The sequence below is a fragment of the Schistocerca gregaria genome, chromosome 3 (assembly GCF_023897955.1).
Source record: "Schistocerca gregaria isolate iqSchGreg1 chromosome 3, iqSchGreg1.2, whole genome shotgun sequence".
Classification (NCBI taxonomy): domain Eukaryota; kingdom Metazoa; phylum Arthropoda; class Insecta; order Orthoptera; family Acrididae; genus Schistocerca; species Schistocerca gregaria.
In genome coordinates, this window is record NC_064922.1 from 879,355,436 (window position 1) to 879,372,864 (window position 17,429).

Here is a 17,429-nt window from a genome sequence, read left to right on the forward strand (position 1 = left end):
AGGTGTCTATTAATTGACAGAGCAAGTGAGATGGCACAGTGGTTAGCAAACTGGACTCGCATTCGAGAGGACAACGGTTCAAACCTGCATCCTGCCATCCTTATTTAGGTTTTCCATGATTTCCCTAAATGGTTTCAGGCAAATACCGGGATGGTTCCTCTGAAAGGGCAAGGCCGACTTCCTTGTCCGTCGTTATCTAATCTGATGGGACCTGTGATCTTTCTGTTTGGTCCCCTCTTCCGAATCTACCAACCAACCTTAATCGACTGCAGTTCAAACCTATGGTGAATAATGGTATCTGTCAGGGGAACGGCAGCAAAGGACAGGAAAAGAACACAGGGTGCACTCATTGTGTATGCTTGGGGGCCTCATTCAAGGACATCCATTTTTTAGGTAAGAGGGTCTCAGGAAACTATAGAAAGGGCGTCCGTCCAAAAGGGGGCCGGTAAAGCACAATAAGGTAGTTGCAGAAACGACCGGTATTGCAGTTGTAAATTGCCGTAGTTGCGTTGGGAAAGAACCAGAGCTCCAAGCCCTAATAGAAAGCACTGAAGCTCAAATAGTTATAGGAAAGCTGGCTAAAGCCGGAAATAAGTTGAGCCGACATTTTTTTAAACAACCTAACAATGTTCAGAAAGGATAGATTAAATACAGTTGGTGGTGACGTATTTATTGGTGTCAGAAGTAGTTTACCTTGTAGTGAAATTGAATTAGATATTTCCTGCGAGGTAGTATGGATCGTTTTACCGAACCGCGACTCAGAAGGTGCCGTTGCTGTCTCATTTCAAATGGGCACCCCATTCATACAATTAGAGTCGGCGGAGACTTCAATCTACCCTCGATGCGATTATGCCGGCAGCAGGCATAAAACGTCATCCGAAATTGTACTGAATGCTTTCTCAGAAAATTATTTCGAACAATTAGTTCATGAGCCCACTCGAAGCGTAAATGGCTGCGACAGCATACTTGACCTATTAATAACAAATAATCCTGGACAAATAGGGAGTGTCGTGACGAATACAGGGATTCGCGACCCGAAAGCAGTTGCTGCTAGACTGAATACCATAACACCCACAACCATTAAAAAGAAACGCAAAGTACACCTATTTAAAAAAGCTCGTAAAAATGCTCTTAATGCCTTTTTGAGAGACAGTCTCCACTCCTTCCGATCTGATCAATTAAGCGTAGTAAAGATGTGGAATGATTTCAAAGGGATAGTATCGAGTAATTGAGAGATATATACCACATAAATTAATAAGTGCTGGTACTGATCCCCCATGGTACACAAAACGGGTCACATCGCTGTTGCAGAAGCAACGTAAAAAGCATACAAAAAAAAAAACCCAAGATTGGAAAAGTTTTGCACATGTTCGAAACATAGTGCGTACTTCAATGCGAGATGCTTTTAATAATTTCCACAATGGAACTCTGTCTCGGAATCTCGCAGGAAACCCAAAGAGATTCTGGTCATACATAAAGCGTACCAGTGGCAAGACGCAATCAATACCGTCACTGGGCGATAACACTGATGACAGCGACACTAAATCAGAGTTATTAAACATGGTTTTCCGAAATTCCTTCACCAAAGAAGACGGACTAAATATTTCTTAATTCCAATCAAGAACAACTGCCAAGATGAGGAACAAAGAAGTAGATATCCTCGGTGTACCAAAGCAGCTTAAATCACTTAACAAAGGCAAGGCCTCCGGTCCAGATTGTATACCAGTGATGTTCCTCTCAGACTATGCTGATGCAATATCTCCATATTTAGCAATTATATACAACCGCTCGCTCACAGAAAGATCTAAACCTAAAGACTGGAAAATTGCTCGAGTCACACCAATATCCAAAAATGGAAGTAGGAGCAATCCGCTGAATTACAGGCCCATATCACTAACGTCGATCTGCAGTAAGGTTTTGCAACATATACTGTATTCGAACATCATGAAGTACCGGTACCTCGAAGAAAACGATTTATTGACACATTGTCAGCACTGATTCAGAAAATATCGTTGTTGCGAAACACAACTATCTCTTTATACTCATGAAGTAATGAGTGCTATCGGCATGGGATGTCAAACTGATTCCTTATTTTTAGATTTCCAGAAGGCTTTCGGCACCATTCCTCACAAACGTCTTCTAACCAAACTGCGTGTCTTATTGAATATCACCTCAGTTGTGCGACTGGATTCTTTATTTCCTTTCAGAAAGGTCAAAGTTCGTAGTAATAGACGCAAAGGCATTGAGTAAAACAAAAATAATATCCGGCTTGCCCCAAGGAAGTGTTATAGGCCCTCTATTGCTCCTGATCTGTATTCACAACATAGGAGGCAATATGAGTAACCATATTAGATTATTTTCAGATGATGCTGTCATTTACCGTCTTGTAAAGTCATCAGATGACCAAAACGAATTGCAACATTTTGCAATTCGTTGGGTTTCAACATTTTGCAATTCGTTAGAATTGGCAGTTGATCCTGAATAAAGAAAAGTACTAAAAGAAACGCGCTAAATTTCGATTACGCGATAAGTCACACAAATCTGAAGGCTGTAAATTCAACTAAATGCTTAGGGATTACAATTACAAATAACCTAAACTGGAATGACACGTAGATACTGTTGTGTGTAGAGCAACCAAAGACTGCAATTTATTGGCAGTCTACTAATTTTATCCCTGGGACAATGTTGTCAACTGTACCAGACAAAAATTAAAATTTAGAGAGTGTGTGTGTGTGTGTGTGTGTGTGTGTGTGTGTGTGTGTGCTTGCATTCGCGCATGTGTGCCAGTGGGAGCGAACTGTGTGTTCTTTAATAAATGCCGAAATTATAAGTAATTGGTTTATCAAATATGTGAGAAGGTCTATGAGTGCATACACAAACAGGCAAACACATAATCCGGTTCCTGACATTACTTCTTTTATTTATTGACAGCACTAAAACCATATGTAATATGGATGAATAACTTTGCTGTGCTCATAATTCATCTTTCGTAAACTTCCGGAAAGACAAAAATTTTTCCTTTTGATCCAACAGCACATGGTGACAAGAGATTGTATGTGATGCATTAAAAATATTTTTCTGCGAGCTACAGCTCATATATGAACGAGACAAGTTGCCCCTCTGGAAGAACAAAGCTCAGAACAGGGCGGGAAATTAATTGAATACTGACCACTTTAGTCAGTTACGCAGTATGTACCTGTCCTAGAATAGTTGCAGATTTGTGCTGTAGCACGTTGATTCTGTTAATTTATTAAAATAAAGAAGCACAAAAGTTTAATTATTTGCGGTAATCTAAAGACAGACTCACCTTTCTTGTACATGTTCAGTGCAGGGGTACAACTTGTTAAGAAGTCTTCCACAGTCACACAGTTCTTACATTCGCTCCATGTCCAGCATAACAATAATGATCCAAATGGAAATATTAAATCCTGCTTGTCTCGGATATTAGTCTGCGTTTCAGAAGTTCAGCCCACCATAATCCTAGATTTTCTTGTTTTACACAACAGGACGTTACTATTGCAACTTTTTCGTTCTGTGCTGTCTCGTAGCAACACACGAACAATGGAGAACTGCAATTCGTTTGTTTCAGAGATAAATTTGAATCTGAGATTTGCAGTGTTCCGTATCAAAACAAAATATCAATGCAAAAGAAAACACTTTCCGATTCTGCGTTCGGTAAATGTATTGCATCGAATGTTCTGGTTTTCCGACGAAGAACAAAATGAAAACGATTTAAAAACTAATTGGAAAAGAGGTAAGTTCTGCTCTATTATTTCAAAACTCTAAGGTGATCCAGGCATTTACAGTCTCATCAGAAAATTAAGTTTGCTTTTATAACACTTATTTGTTATAAATACTCTGTAGTGCATAACAACGCCGTGAGATGCAGCAGAAATCAACAAAGCGTGTATTACATTATCCAAGTCTTATAGAGCGTGTAATATCAAGCATCGTTGACAGTTCAGGTGCCTCTTTAACAAAGATAACATTGTTTGGCTATACATTCCACTATTGATAATAAAAATTGCGAATTAACTGAGAAAGCTGTCGAGTCTAGCTGAAGAAGGCCGCAAGGAAAGCAAATGAATGGGCTACAAGGGGAGATGGGGAGCGCAAAAGATAAATAACCCAATAAAAATCAGAAATAAGAAAAAAGAAAACAAAGACACAATGTTTGTTGAGAACTTGACGGCAAAAGGCAAAGCATCGATGTTTGAGTCCTAGTCTGACACAGTCTAATACAAAGAGCCACGACGCATTCTAGTGGGAAAGTTGTTACCGTTTGATAGTTGGAGCCACACTAGAGCCCCTAGCGCTGAGAAAGGAAACAATCACAAGCATCGTGAGGGTAATGTTTGCTTTTAATTATTTTCTACTCAATTAACGAGATATTTGTTACATTTTTGCGGTCTATACTTTAGTAAATTAACAAGGGACAAGAATTATCGCGAACCGTGAAATACACGTAAAAACAGCTGAACGACTGGCATAAGCTACAATCCATTCATGAAAAAATACTTTGGAATACGTGTATATTTGCAGCATATACCGCTGAATGCAAGAAGATACAAACATATTATCATAGGCACTTTCCTTGAGACGTAACCATTCGCCCATTCTTATACTTCACTCGACTTTGTAATACACGCATATTTTTGTAAATGTAATTACTTTTGTTTCAAAAGCAGATGTGTTAAAGATTCTTGCTGTATGTGGCTCAGATTTAGCGACAATTGAGGAATTAGTTTCTTCTGTGTTCGGAAACCATTTTATTGCTTTTGACGATGTATCATAGTGTTAGAGTGGTTTTCCCTTAAGTTACAAGTACGGTGGCCCATTTGGTACGTTAAATCATGTAGGTATTACATTCTGCATAGGTTTCCCTCGTTCCATATTCACTGATTTGGCTGAAAGTGTAGCAAACAAAATTCCACTTTGTTGGGTGGATACACGACGTCTTTCTGCAAAAGGTCAGATCTTACCTCTACGTTACAATAGAATCGTGAATAAACTGTACTATAATGTACCGTTTCGTACCTCCCAGAGCAGAGACGTAGCGAATATGCTCGGCACTCTGTTGGCAGCCCCCATCTGCCTCCCCCCTCCCCTCCCCCGAAACACTCATAGTGATATAGTATATAGAATTTACTCTTGTAATAATATATTTCCCGGAAAATTTTGTTTGTGTTGGAGACCATTTGGCGCCCACCGGCAAGTGCCGCCCCCCCCCCCCCCCCCCGGAGCTTGATAGTCTCCCCCCCCCCCCCACACCCCCTTCATTACACCACTGTTTCTTAGCAACCAAAAGAATTAAACATGTGGCGCCGTTTTTTAGTTATTGTCGAGTCTTATGGTACTATACACACTCCCTATTGTAAAAAACTATGTTACAAATCAATATAAAAGTTAGTATTCGCACTCATACAATATCGTATTCAGAAGTGTCGCTTGCTGATCGCTTGGAGCGCTGCTACAAAAACAAGACGGAGTGTCGTGGCTGTTATCTTAAGACTGTGGTTTTAATCTGGAAGGAGTTTCAAATCAGCAAGCACTCCACTGCATAGTAAAAATTCCTTACGCTGAGAAATTCCCTCTGTATAAACTGTCAGTGAAATGTGCTACACCTCAAACTGAAGCGAAATACATTTTTACATACTTGATGGATAAAGTGATGACTTCCCTGCCAGTATTTACGCTTCCATTTAATGCCACACAGATACATACTACGAATGTGGCAACGTATTTCTCTCAATGGGACATGAAATAGGCCTAGAACATTTTCAGCAAGTTTCCTACGGTCTGAACACAAGTGACCAGAAACGGAGCAAGTTCGTGTCTGATGTACGGGTTGCATACTTCACAAATAAGGCGCCGCTGCTACGGTACCAACGGCCTCGCTGTAGTTCCGAATATGGCGAGTTTGAGAACTGTGGCGCTGCGGTCGCTTCATACTCGTCGACTCGTTCTCTCTATGCAGGAGTGTAAGGCTAATCGTGATTTATTGTTAGCACGGAGAATGAATAAACGATCTTGCTGCTCTGAAGTAGCACTGACAAGGCGGAATGACCGATTGTCGGGTTCAGATGGTCTTTAACAAAGCTGTGAAGGATGTAAGATGAAAATTAATTAATGCAATGTATAAAATTGCAAATCTTTTCCATTAGTGGAGGAGTAATACCTGGAATAAGTTACGTTTCGCGCTATAATCCACTCTTCAGACGAAAAAATACTAATTTCGTCGAGTGCAAACAAAATGGTTGCATTCTTGTGTATTCCATCTCAACTAGGGTAAACATATGTGCTACGTCAAACGAAACCTAGGCACAAAGCAGCGACACTGTTATATCCTAGCAAGATAAAAAGCACGCTATTTCTGTATTCATTTCGTCATGGCAACTTCCTTTTCTGGCATAAATACGAGTTCTGTAGCTTATTATTCAATTCTGTGATTTATTTTAATAATTGCACTTCATTCTCATGTTATGTTTTCTGGGACTGTCGTTACGCACTCGGTAACTTCTCGAAAATGTGTTATGTGTCAACGTAATTGTTGGACATTCTCTGAATACATATAAAATATTAATATAAATTTATAGTAGTCTACGAAAATATTTTACTATATAAATGTATATATAACCTGAACAATATCCGCCGCTAACCGAACAGTCGTTGTATGTAACTTGCTTCTTTCGTTAAGGCAGGTCGAACATTTTGTGTTATTTCAGTTTACATTTCAGAATGGCTATAAAGCGATCGTGAGTGTGTGTAATAAACGAACACTAATTTACAGTTTAATAGCGGAAATTTCTTTCAAAACGGTTGTGTATGTAGCGGGAATGCCGCGAGTCCGCGGTTATACTTGCGAACACAGATCTGTATCGACAAATGCGATCCAGGCTTTCCAGAAATTATTACGAAAAACAGTTTGAGCCTGATGCTGGTGATGAGTGGTTAGCGGTATGGACTCAACTTCACAGGACTCGCTGGCGAGTTTAAAGCGAGGATATGAAATTGATTTCTGGTCCGTATTGAATACCGAATGTCGTTTGTTTTCATAATGGAAGGTAACAAGCAAAGGATTTCGGGAATGAGTTTGCAAATGCGTGTCATTTTCCCTACTTTCGCACGCAGCTCGGAGGCTCGGTAAAGTCACACCACGTAGCGCACTCGGCGTTGTGCGGCGCGCCACACCAATTACACGTCGCACTGGTCCGCGGATTTGATGGCGAACCTGGATTAATTTCCTGAATTGCTAACTCAACACAAGTAATGGTCACCAATCTCGCTTCGAACTGCGACACACGCTTAAACTTCACAACTCAAAAGTCAATAATTAAATCCCTGTAACTATCTAACTACTTCCAGAAAAGCAGGACCCTGTGACCGAGCGGTTCTAGGCGCTTCAGTCCGGAACCGCGCGACTGCTACGGTTGCAGGTTCGAATCCTGCCTCGGGCATGGATGTGTGCGATGTCCTTAGGTTAGTTAGGTTTAAGTAGTCCTAAGTTCTAGGGGACTGATGACGTCAGATGTTAAGTCCGATAGTGCTCAGAGCCATTTGAACTTCCAGAAAATATTGCGAGGTCCGACCAATGGTCTGGAATAATTTCACCTCCAACAGTTCAGCACACCACCTGAAAGTGGCTATTAGCGTGTGCCGGTCATAATTAATGTAAGAATAAAACACGAACACAGTTCAAATTCAAAGCGGGGAAAGGTCACACAAAAACGCCAAGCTCACATTTGCACGGAAACAGATGAACTCTGTTGGTATTAATTAAACGATATTTATTGGTATCGATTAACTGCAGCCAAGTCCGTCACTTATATCCAGCGCTACTTCAGGCTAGCTAATGGCTCCCCGCTCAACTCCGATGCGTCTCTACCAAACGAGGCTCCCCTCACCAGTTAGTGACAATGGTTATCGCTAAAACAAACGGTTTTATGGTGTATTGATCTTTTCCCTGCGTAACCCGGCTGTTAACACCGCTCGAAATAACCGTTTATGAAATAAGCGATATTCGGTTTTTTATTCTTATTATTTTCTGTAATAAAACGTAGGATATTGCCTGCATTCGGCTGCTGTGTCTGACTGGCCGAAAAGCCTGAATGTAAAATAATTTCGTGTAGCTGTCGGGAGATTGCGAAAGTGAGAAGTCGGCAATCAGTCCTCGTGGGGTTGAACTGGGCGAGTCGTGAGCCCTCTAGGGCGGCGTGTTTGTGTTAACGCAGTTATCATATCCAAGTTGACTAGTTTGTGATCCTTCGTGATCCACTAGATTATTTTACTGGCACGGAAATCGTACAAACCATTCGAAAGTGCATTTCTGTGAGCGGGCCTCGAATTCTGCTTAAGTACTTATCTATTTTTCTCAGCGAGTGTTGCGAATTGGAGATAGAGATGAGGAAAACCTACCGATTAAAACCAATACCCGTATTTTAGCTCCGAATAATCGATTTTTTCGGTATTTGTTTGGTCTCGGTCCTATAAGGTCCAGGATATAAAGTTCAAATTTACTGCAACGACATTTTTCTCTGTTGGATAGGCAGTGAGTGCGTACCAAAACTTTTTTTGTCCTATGCGAAATTCCTGGAGGTTACTCTGTAGCACCCCACCCGTCACTTAGCTGGTTTTGGCGTGCGTTCACCCCAACTAATTGACTAACAGATCAACAGAGAGTGCAAAACTGCCGCAATATCGGATAACGGAAAAAAGTAATATGGCCCTGTGACTCCTGATTGAACGGCGGTGGCAGTGTTGACATTAATTTATTCAGAATTGATCACTTTTAATTAAAAAGGGGTGCACGTTGATGTTATATTCAGCTACTGAAAACCAGACGCAAATGTTGAACATAAAATTAATTAAGAAAGTGACTTGGAATTTCAACTACTTGATTGAAAATAGATGGAGTCGATTAGCAGAAATTTATTTTAACTCCTGACCTTCAACCATCACATTACAAGACTCTCCTATCAGGCAGTGGTAATAAATTGCGTTTGCGTGGAGTAAAGCGCGATAACTCAAAAGTAATTCCTATCGACTGACCCAGGCGTAATGCGAAGTGCAAGAAGAATTCTACAATACACGGCTCATGAAACCCTCGTGGAAACTTTGCCGACGTGATCCAACAAATTAATCAGTGGCCGGAGCGGGCGCAATATCACCGAATACAGTGTTGCGGAGCGGCGTCGTTGTGTGGACGTCGGCCGACCTCGTGGTGCTGCAAGGCTGCGCTCGTCTATTCACTCCTAGCTATCTTGCTCAGTACACAGCTGAACCAAAATTTTCTATCTCCAAGCTCAATCGTTCCATTTGCTAAGTCCTAAACTGCAGAGATACTCACTCTTTCTCAGGCAAGCTGAGTAAAGAACGCCACGTCCACACTCTAGGCAAGCTGGGAACGGAAGACCTCTACGGAGACTTCTCACAGTCCGCTCTTCACCTCGGTTTCCCCTCCAGCAAAGTCACTTACGCCAATTGCAGCGCAAGTCGCGTTAATTATGCGTCGCTTCCCAGCGCCGACCAATGGCGGCTCTGGGAAGTGAACAAATTCCCACAAAATTTCCCTTCCTCTCAACTTCTGCTATTTTGCTCCTCTCAGGCCACCTATCAAGGTTAGTGACTGCATAAACACCAATTCTTCCGGTATTCTGACTCCCAGGAGAGTGCTTCAAATTCCTTGGTCCTACGTTCCCATCGAAGGCCGGCGTATTTCATGCTGTCGCTCTTCACCTGATTTACTTCAGGCTCTGCAGACCGTGAATTCACTGTGAAGTTGCTATAGTCACGAACACACATATTTTGACCTCTGTTGACCGCTCCAACGTAGCTTGTGCGGCTTTCTCGCATGTTTCACAGAAAACGGGATGACGGACAATTATCAACAGGCGTAAAGTTCTCCGTCTGTTTCCGGGTACACCAGCATGTGGTCGGGGTCAACCACCCACTCACCATCACTCATCTTAAGGCGGCTGGAGGCCGCGCCCCGTTACCGCTTTCTCAGAGCTTGAGCCGCCCTAAGCTGCCTATTGTCGCCACGGTCAACTCTAAATACTTCCCTGGGGTAAACTAGCGTCCAATAAATCGACTCGTTTCCATAAAGTTTTCATGTCATGTGAATTACTTTAAAACCATCACTCGACATTAATTATTCCACTACGTCCATACTATACACTCTACAAGATACATTGTTCCTTGTCAGTCATTTTGTTCAGCCCTACTGTTCGCTCAACGTGAGTTAGGTGATTTTTAATGACTTCATGTAAGGGACATAGTTCTTGCCATCTTACAACTCACCTATTTTTTGTTCACATTTGCGGTATGGTGCTGCACGCTTCATATTGTTAAGAGCAATGTCTATAATTTCATGGTGACGTGATCTTCTCTGCTATTGCCTCGCTCCTCAGTTGACAAAGTGTTCTGAAAAGTAACAGCAAATTGTTGCGTATCAGATTTCAATATAAGAAACGACTTCTTAAAGTTGATAACAGCGTCATGTTCGACAAGGAAATCCATGCCAAGGATGACGTCAGTTGCTAAGAGGGGGAACGACCCAGAAATTAGCATGCAATGTGTGATCAGCAAGTATAGAAGATAGGGGGGTTTGCAGTTTCACTTCTACTCCCTTGTTGGAGTCAGCGTTACATTTTTGAAATGCTGTTTCATTTATCGCCGCCGGCCGCGGTGGCCTCGCGGTTCTAGGCGCACAGTCCGGAACCGTGCGACTGCTACGGTCGCAGGTTCGAATCCTGCCTCGGGCATGGATGTGTGTGTTGTCCTTAGGTTAGTTAGGTTTAAGTAGTTCTAAGTTTTAGGGGCCTGATGACCACAGCAGTTGAGTCCCATAGTGCTCAGAGCCATTTGAACCATCATTTATCGCCGTTACAGGTGAACCATAGTCGATCACAGCAGAAAATAAATACAAGTCACTTTTAATTTCAACTATCGGATGCGAAATATTCTTTTGTGTTTGGTGTCTCTCTTGCAATAGTGTGTCGCTAGTTTCGTCGAAAGTTATGACGTCTTCTTGATCGGTATGATGAGAAGTAGAACGGCATTGTAGTTGTCCGATTGAACAACGTCGATAGTTTCTAGACATGCTTTACAAGTGGTCTGATTGGTGGCAGAAGATTGCTGTGGTAGTACAATTTTTTGTACTGTACGGTTGTTTTGGTCTGCAGACTGCTGCGGTGGATGGAAGCGAACATCAGCTGAGGCTGATTCTGATGAAAATTGCTGAAATTACGCTTAATTGTTGACTGTTCCCTTTACGTTTATGGTGAAAATTACTTTGCTGTTGATCGTTTCGATGTGACTCTGGCCATTGCTTTTGTGGAAGAAATTATTCCCTTGCTGTTGCGTAAAATTATTGCACTGCGCTGTACTGGCAAAACTGGGCGGCGTACATTTGAGTTCGGTTGAGCTTGCAGACCTTATTGTTGTTGAATGTTCCTGGACTACTGCGGCTGCGGCAAGGATTGCGGATTGAAACTGTGAGTGTTGCCGTCGAAATTCTGATATTGTTGCTGCTGCTGAATATACTGGTTATCAAAATGTATTCTCTTATTAAAATGGCCATGAAAATCGTTGTCGTAACCAAATCTTTTACTTCTCTTGTTATGGAATGGGCGGAATTGCTCGTTGTAGCCGAATGAGTAGTTACCGTGATTGCTGTTATTAAAGTTCTTACTCAGAAATGAGTAGTCCGATTGCTGGATTTCTAGCAATTGCAATAAGTCCCTGAATGCTGAAATACTCTCCTTTTGCTGCCCAGTGAGAAGGGAAACTCGTAATGAGTACGGAAGTTTTGAGATGCATAAAACTGTATCAGTGCAGGTTGGCTATACGGTTCGGTCAGATACTGGCTTTGTTGAACAATATCCTGAAGAGGGGCAGCAGCCTTTTCAGTAGTTGCAGGGTCAACAGTCTGGATGATTGACTGATCTGGCCTTGCAACATTAACCAAAACGGCCTTGCTGTGCACGTACTGCGGAAGGCTGAAAGCAAGGAGAAACTACAGCCGTAATTTTTCCCGAGGGCATGCAGCTTTACTGTATGGTTAAATGATGATGGCGTCCTCCTGGGTAAAATATTCCGGAGGTAAAATAGTCCCCCATTCGGATCTCCGGGCGGGGACTACTCAAGAGGACGTCGTTATCAGGAGAAAGAAAACTGGCGTTCTACGGATCGGAGAGTGGAATGTAAGATCCCTTAATCGGCCAGGTAGGTTAGAAAATTTAAAAAGGGAAATGGATAGGTTGAAGTTAGACATAGTGGGATTTAGTGAAGTTCGGTGGCAGGAGGAACAAGACTTTTGGTCAGGTGAATACAGGGTTATAAATACAAAATCAAATAGGGATAATGCAGGAGTAGGTTTAATAATGAATAAAAAAATAGGAGTATGCGTAAGCTACAACAAACAGCATAGTGAACGTATTATTGTGGCCAAGATAGACACGAAGCCCATGCCTACTACAGTGGTACAAGTTTATATGCCAACTATCACTGCAGATGATGAAGAAATTGATGAAATGTATGATGAGATAAAAGAAATTATTCAGGTGGTCAAGGGAGACGAAAATTTAATAGTCATGGGTGACTGGAATTCGAGAGTAGGAAGAGAGAGAGAGAGAAACATAGTGGGTGAATATGGATTGGGGGAGAGAAATGAAAGAGGAAGCCGTCTGGTAGAATTTTGCACAGAGCACAACTTAATTATAGTCAACACTTGGTTCAAGAATCACAAAAAAAGGCTGTATACGTGGAAGAATCCTGGAGATACTAGAAGGTATCAGATAGATTATATAATGGTAAGACAGAGATTTAGGAACCAGGTTTTAAATTGTAAGACATTTCCAGGGGCAGATGTGGACTCTGACCACGATCTATTGGTTATGAACTGTAGATTAAAATTGAAGAAACTGCAGAAAGGTGGGAATTTAAGGAGATGGGACCTGGTTAAACTGAAAGAACCAGAGGTTGTACAGAGTTTCAGGGAGAGCATAAGGGAACAACTGACAGGAATGGGGGAAAGAAATACAGTAGAGGAAGAATGGGTAGCTTTGAGGAATGAAATAGTGAAGGCAGCAGAGGATCAAGTAGGTAAAAAGACGAAGGCTACTAGACATCCTTGGGTAACAGAAGAAATATTGAATTTAATTGATGAAAGGAGAAAATATAAAAACGCAGTAAATGAAGCAGGCAAAAGGGAATACAAACGTCTCAAAAATGAGATCGACAGGAAGTGCAAAATGGCTTAGCAGGGATGGCTAGAGGACAAATGTAAGGATGTAGAGGCTTATCTCACGAGGGGTAAGATAGATACTGCCTACAGGAAAATTAAAGAGACCTTTGGAGAAAAGAGGGCCACTTGTATGAATATCAAGAGCCCAGATGGAAACCCAGTTCTAAGCAAAGGAGGGAAAGCAGAAAGATGGAAGGAGTATATAGAGGGTCTATACAAGGGTGATGTACTTGAGGACAATATAATGGAAATGGAAGAGGATGTAGAAGAAGATGAAATGGGAGATACGATACTGCGTGAAGAGTTTGACAGAGCACTGAAAGACCTGAGTCGAAACAAGGCCTCCGGAGTAGACAACATTCCATTGGAACTACTGACGGCCTTGGGAGAGCCAGCCCTGACAAAACTCTACCATCTGGTGGGCAAGATGTATGAGACAGACGAAATACCCTCAGACTTCAAGAAGAATATAATAATTCCAATCCCAAAGAAAGCAGGTGTTGACAGATGTGAAAATTACCGAACTATCAGTTTAATAAGTCACAGCTACAAAATACTAACACGCATTCTTTACAGACGAATGGAAAAACTGGTAGAAGCCGACCTCGGGGAAGATCAGTTTGGATTCCGCAGAAATGTTGGATCACGTGAGGCAATACCGACCCTACGACTTATCCTAGAAAATAGATTAAGGAAAGGGAAACCTACGTTTCTAGCATTTGTAGACTTAGAGAAAGCTTTTGATAATGTTGACTGGAATACTCTTTTTGAAATTCTGAAGGTGGCAGGGGTAAAATACAGGGAGCAAAAGACTATTTACAATTTGTACAGAAAACAGATGGCAGTTATAAGAGTCGACGGACATGAAAGGGAAGCAGTTGTTTGAAAGGGAGTAAGACAGGGTTGTAGCCTCTCCCCGATGTTATTCAATCTGTATATTGAGCAAGCAGTAAAGGAAACAAAAGAAAAATTCGGAGTGGGTATTAAAGTCCATGGAGAAGAAATAAAAACTTTGAGGTTCGCCGATGACATTGCAATTCTGTCAGAAACAGCAAAGGACTTGGAGGAGCAGTTGAACGGAATGGACAGTGTCTTGAAAGGAGGATATAAGATGAACATCAACAAAAGCAAAACAAGGATAATTGAATGTAGTCGAATTAAGTCGGCTGATGCTGAGAGAATTAGATTAGGAAATGAGACGCTTAAAGTAGTAAAGGAGTTTTGCTATTTGGGAAGCAAAATAACTGATGATGGTCGAAGTAGAGAGGATATAAAATATAGACTGGCAATGGCAAGGAAAGCCTTTCTGAAGAAGAGAAATTTGTTAACACCGAGTATAGATTTAAGTGTCAGGAAGTCGTTTCTGAAAGTATTTGTATGGAGTGTAGCCATGTATGGAAGTGAAATATGGACGATAAATAGTTTGGACAAGAAGAGAATTGAAGCGTTTGAAATGTGGTGCTACAGAAGAATGCAGAAGATTAGATGGGTAGATCACATAACTAATGAGGAGGTATTGAATAGAATTGGGGAGAAGAGGAGTTTGTGGCACAACTTGACAAGAAGAAGGGACCGGTTGGTAGGACATGTTCTGAGGCATCAAGGGATCACAAATTTAGCATTGGAGGGCAGCGTGGAGGGTAAAAATCGTAGAGGGAGACCAAGAGATGAATACACTAAGCAGATTCAGAAGGATGTAAGTTGCAGTAAGTACTGGGAGATGAAGAAGCTTGCACAGGATAGAGTAGCATGGAGGGCTGCATCAAACCAGTCTCAGGACTGAAGACAACAACAACAACATACTAAAAAAACTGGGTGACAGTGGAAGAACTGGTGTGTTCAAAACTGGGTAAACTGGTTAGTTGGTGTGTAATGCCTCGCTGAGTCGTTTCCGACCAATACGCAGATAGACATGCATTTTGGAACTCCTTAACGGAGTAACACTGCCTTCCTATGGGTCTCATACGCATCATAGGTTCTCCCTCTAAAAAGCCGCGTATAAATTCGAGGTTATGCGTCACTGGCCAGTCTGGTGGCAGCAAAATGAAAATTGCTCCACCCGATCAACGGGTTGCATGTCTGTGCGGTTTGAATTTCTTTAAAGATAGGAAATGTTTATAGTCGAATCCTTCGTGGTGGCGATTTTGAGATGGTTCAGCGGCGTAAAAAAAACTGATTATGTGACGAACTGTTCGAATCAACGTCACGCGCTCTTTGTAATCTGCTCATATTACTGTGAGGCTGAAAAATAGGTAATCGTTGCTGTGGCACGTTAGACATGTTACGAGGGTAATGCCAAAAGTACATAGACCTGTTTATTTCTACAATGGTTTACATCAGTTTACAGCTTGAACATTTAGTTATTTTTCCACATAATCATCATTTCTGTCGATGCATTTTTTTAGACGCTGTGGCAGTTTTGGTATGCCCACGTCATACCAGCTCGCCGCCATGCCGTTCAGAAAGTTATTAATCTCTTCTTTCATCTCAGAGCTGAATCGCTTTCCCGCCAACTGTTATTTTAACCTACGGAACAAGTGATAGTTACTGGGCGCCAAGTCAGGATTTTAGGGTGGGTAGGTGATTATGTTCCACTGAAACTGCTGGCACGAGAGCCACGGTTTGCCGAGCGATGTGTGGGCGAGCGTTGTCATGGAGAATGTGTACGCCCTTGCTCAACATTCCTCTTCTCCGGTTCTGAATTACCCGTTTGAGTTTTTTCAGAGTCTTACAGTACCTGTCAATGTTAACTGTGGTCGTAGCGATTCAGCTCCGACGATGAGGTGAAAGAAGAGGTTCATAACTTTCTGAACAGCATGGCGGCGAGCTGGTATGACATGGGCATACAAAACCTGACACGGCGTCTACAAAAATTCATCGACAGAAATGGTGATTATGTCGAAACATAGCTAAATGCTCAAGCTGTAAACTGATGTAAACCATTGTAGAAATAAACAGGTCTATGTACTTAAAAAAATGAGTGACCTTACTTTCGGGATTACCCTCGTAGTTTGAAACTGATTACATAGAGAAAATTTCTGATACTGGCCACTTCCTGTTGTACACTATTAACCTTCCTATGTAGCGAACTGTTATGTACACCAAACTGGTTTAATGTTTGCGGCATGGACTGATATTCCTGAGATTCAGTAAATGGAATGGGAGCTGTGTCGTCTAATTTATTTTCAGTTTGGTTTTCAAGCCTTTCTAACCTTGCTGATAACTCATCACATCTTTCCGTGAGAGTAAGAATGTGTGTGGAATTATTTGAATCTAAAGCGTCGACTTGTTTCGGTGTAGTTTTCTTCATCTTTTTCAAATCTACTTTAATTGTGTCGAGGTCCTGCAGCAGCTCTTTTTGTTCAAGACGGATCCTTAACGACTCGATGTCATCAGTGCACTTTTCTCCAACTTTCTGGACTCGTGTGTCAACAGTCGTTTTAAAATCAGTTATATCTGTCTTTAATTGGCTGTGTGATTGTTTTACTGTGTTAACCTCGTCTATAAGAGAATTTATACTAGCGTTGTAAGATCAGTGAGCAACTGCTGTTCTACTTCCAGTCTTTGTAGTGCAATTGACTATAAAAACTGTTTGTCCTCCTCTGTGTGTTTACGGACAAATACTTTGTATGGCTTTCCTGAGGTCTCAATGTGAACTTTAACACTTGCCTCTAACCGAGTGTTTTGTTGATCTATTGTTTCATTAACTGATTTGATTTCATCTGTAAGGTTTTTATACGTTCCACGACATTGATGTCTTAAAGCATTAATGTCATCTCTCAAAGGTTTGGTGCTGTCCGCGCATTGCCTGGTTATGGCTTCAATTTTAGCGCAAAGGCCTTTTTCGCTGGCCTTAATGTCTGTACCTACCTGTTTGAAACCATTATCAGTCGTTTCTGTGTACGATTTAAGCTCGTCATGTATCATGGTGTTCATTGAACTGAGTTGTGGTATCTTGTTTTTCCCGTATGCTGGAAAATTGTTCATCATTTTTTATTAACTCGTTCATTAAACTGCGTAAACCGTTCATAGAACTGAGAAATTGTGGCATCCCGTTTTCCTCATATGCTGGCGAACTGTTCATCAGTTTTGTTATTCTGTTTCACCATCACTTGCATGAGTATTTTTTGAAGCATCGCTTCCATATTCTTTTGAATTGATGAGTCGGGTATCATCTGTGTTG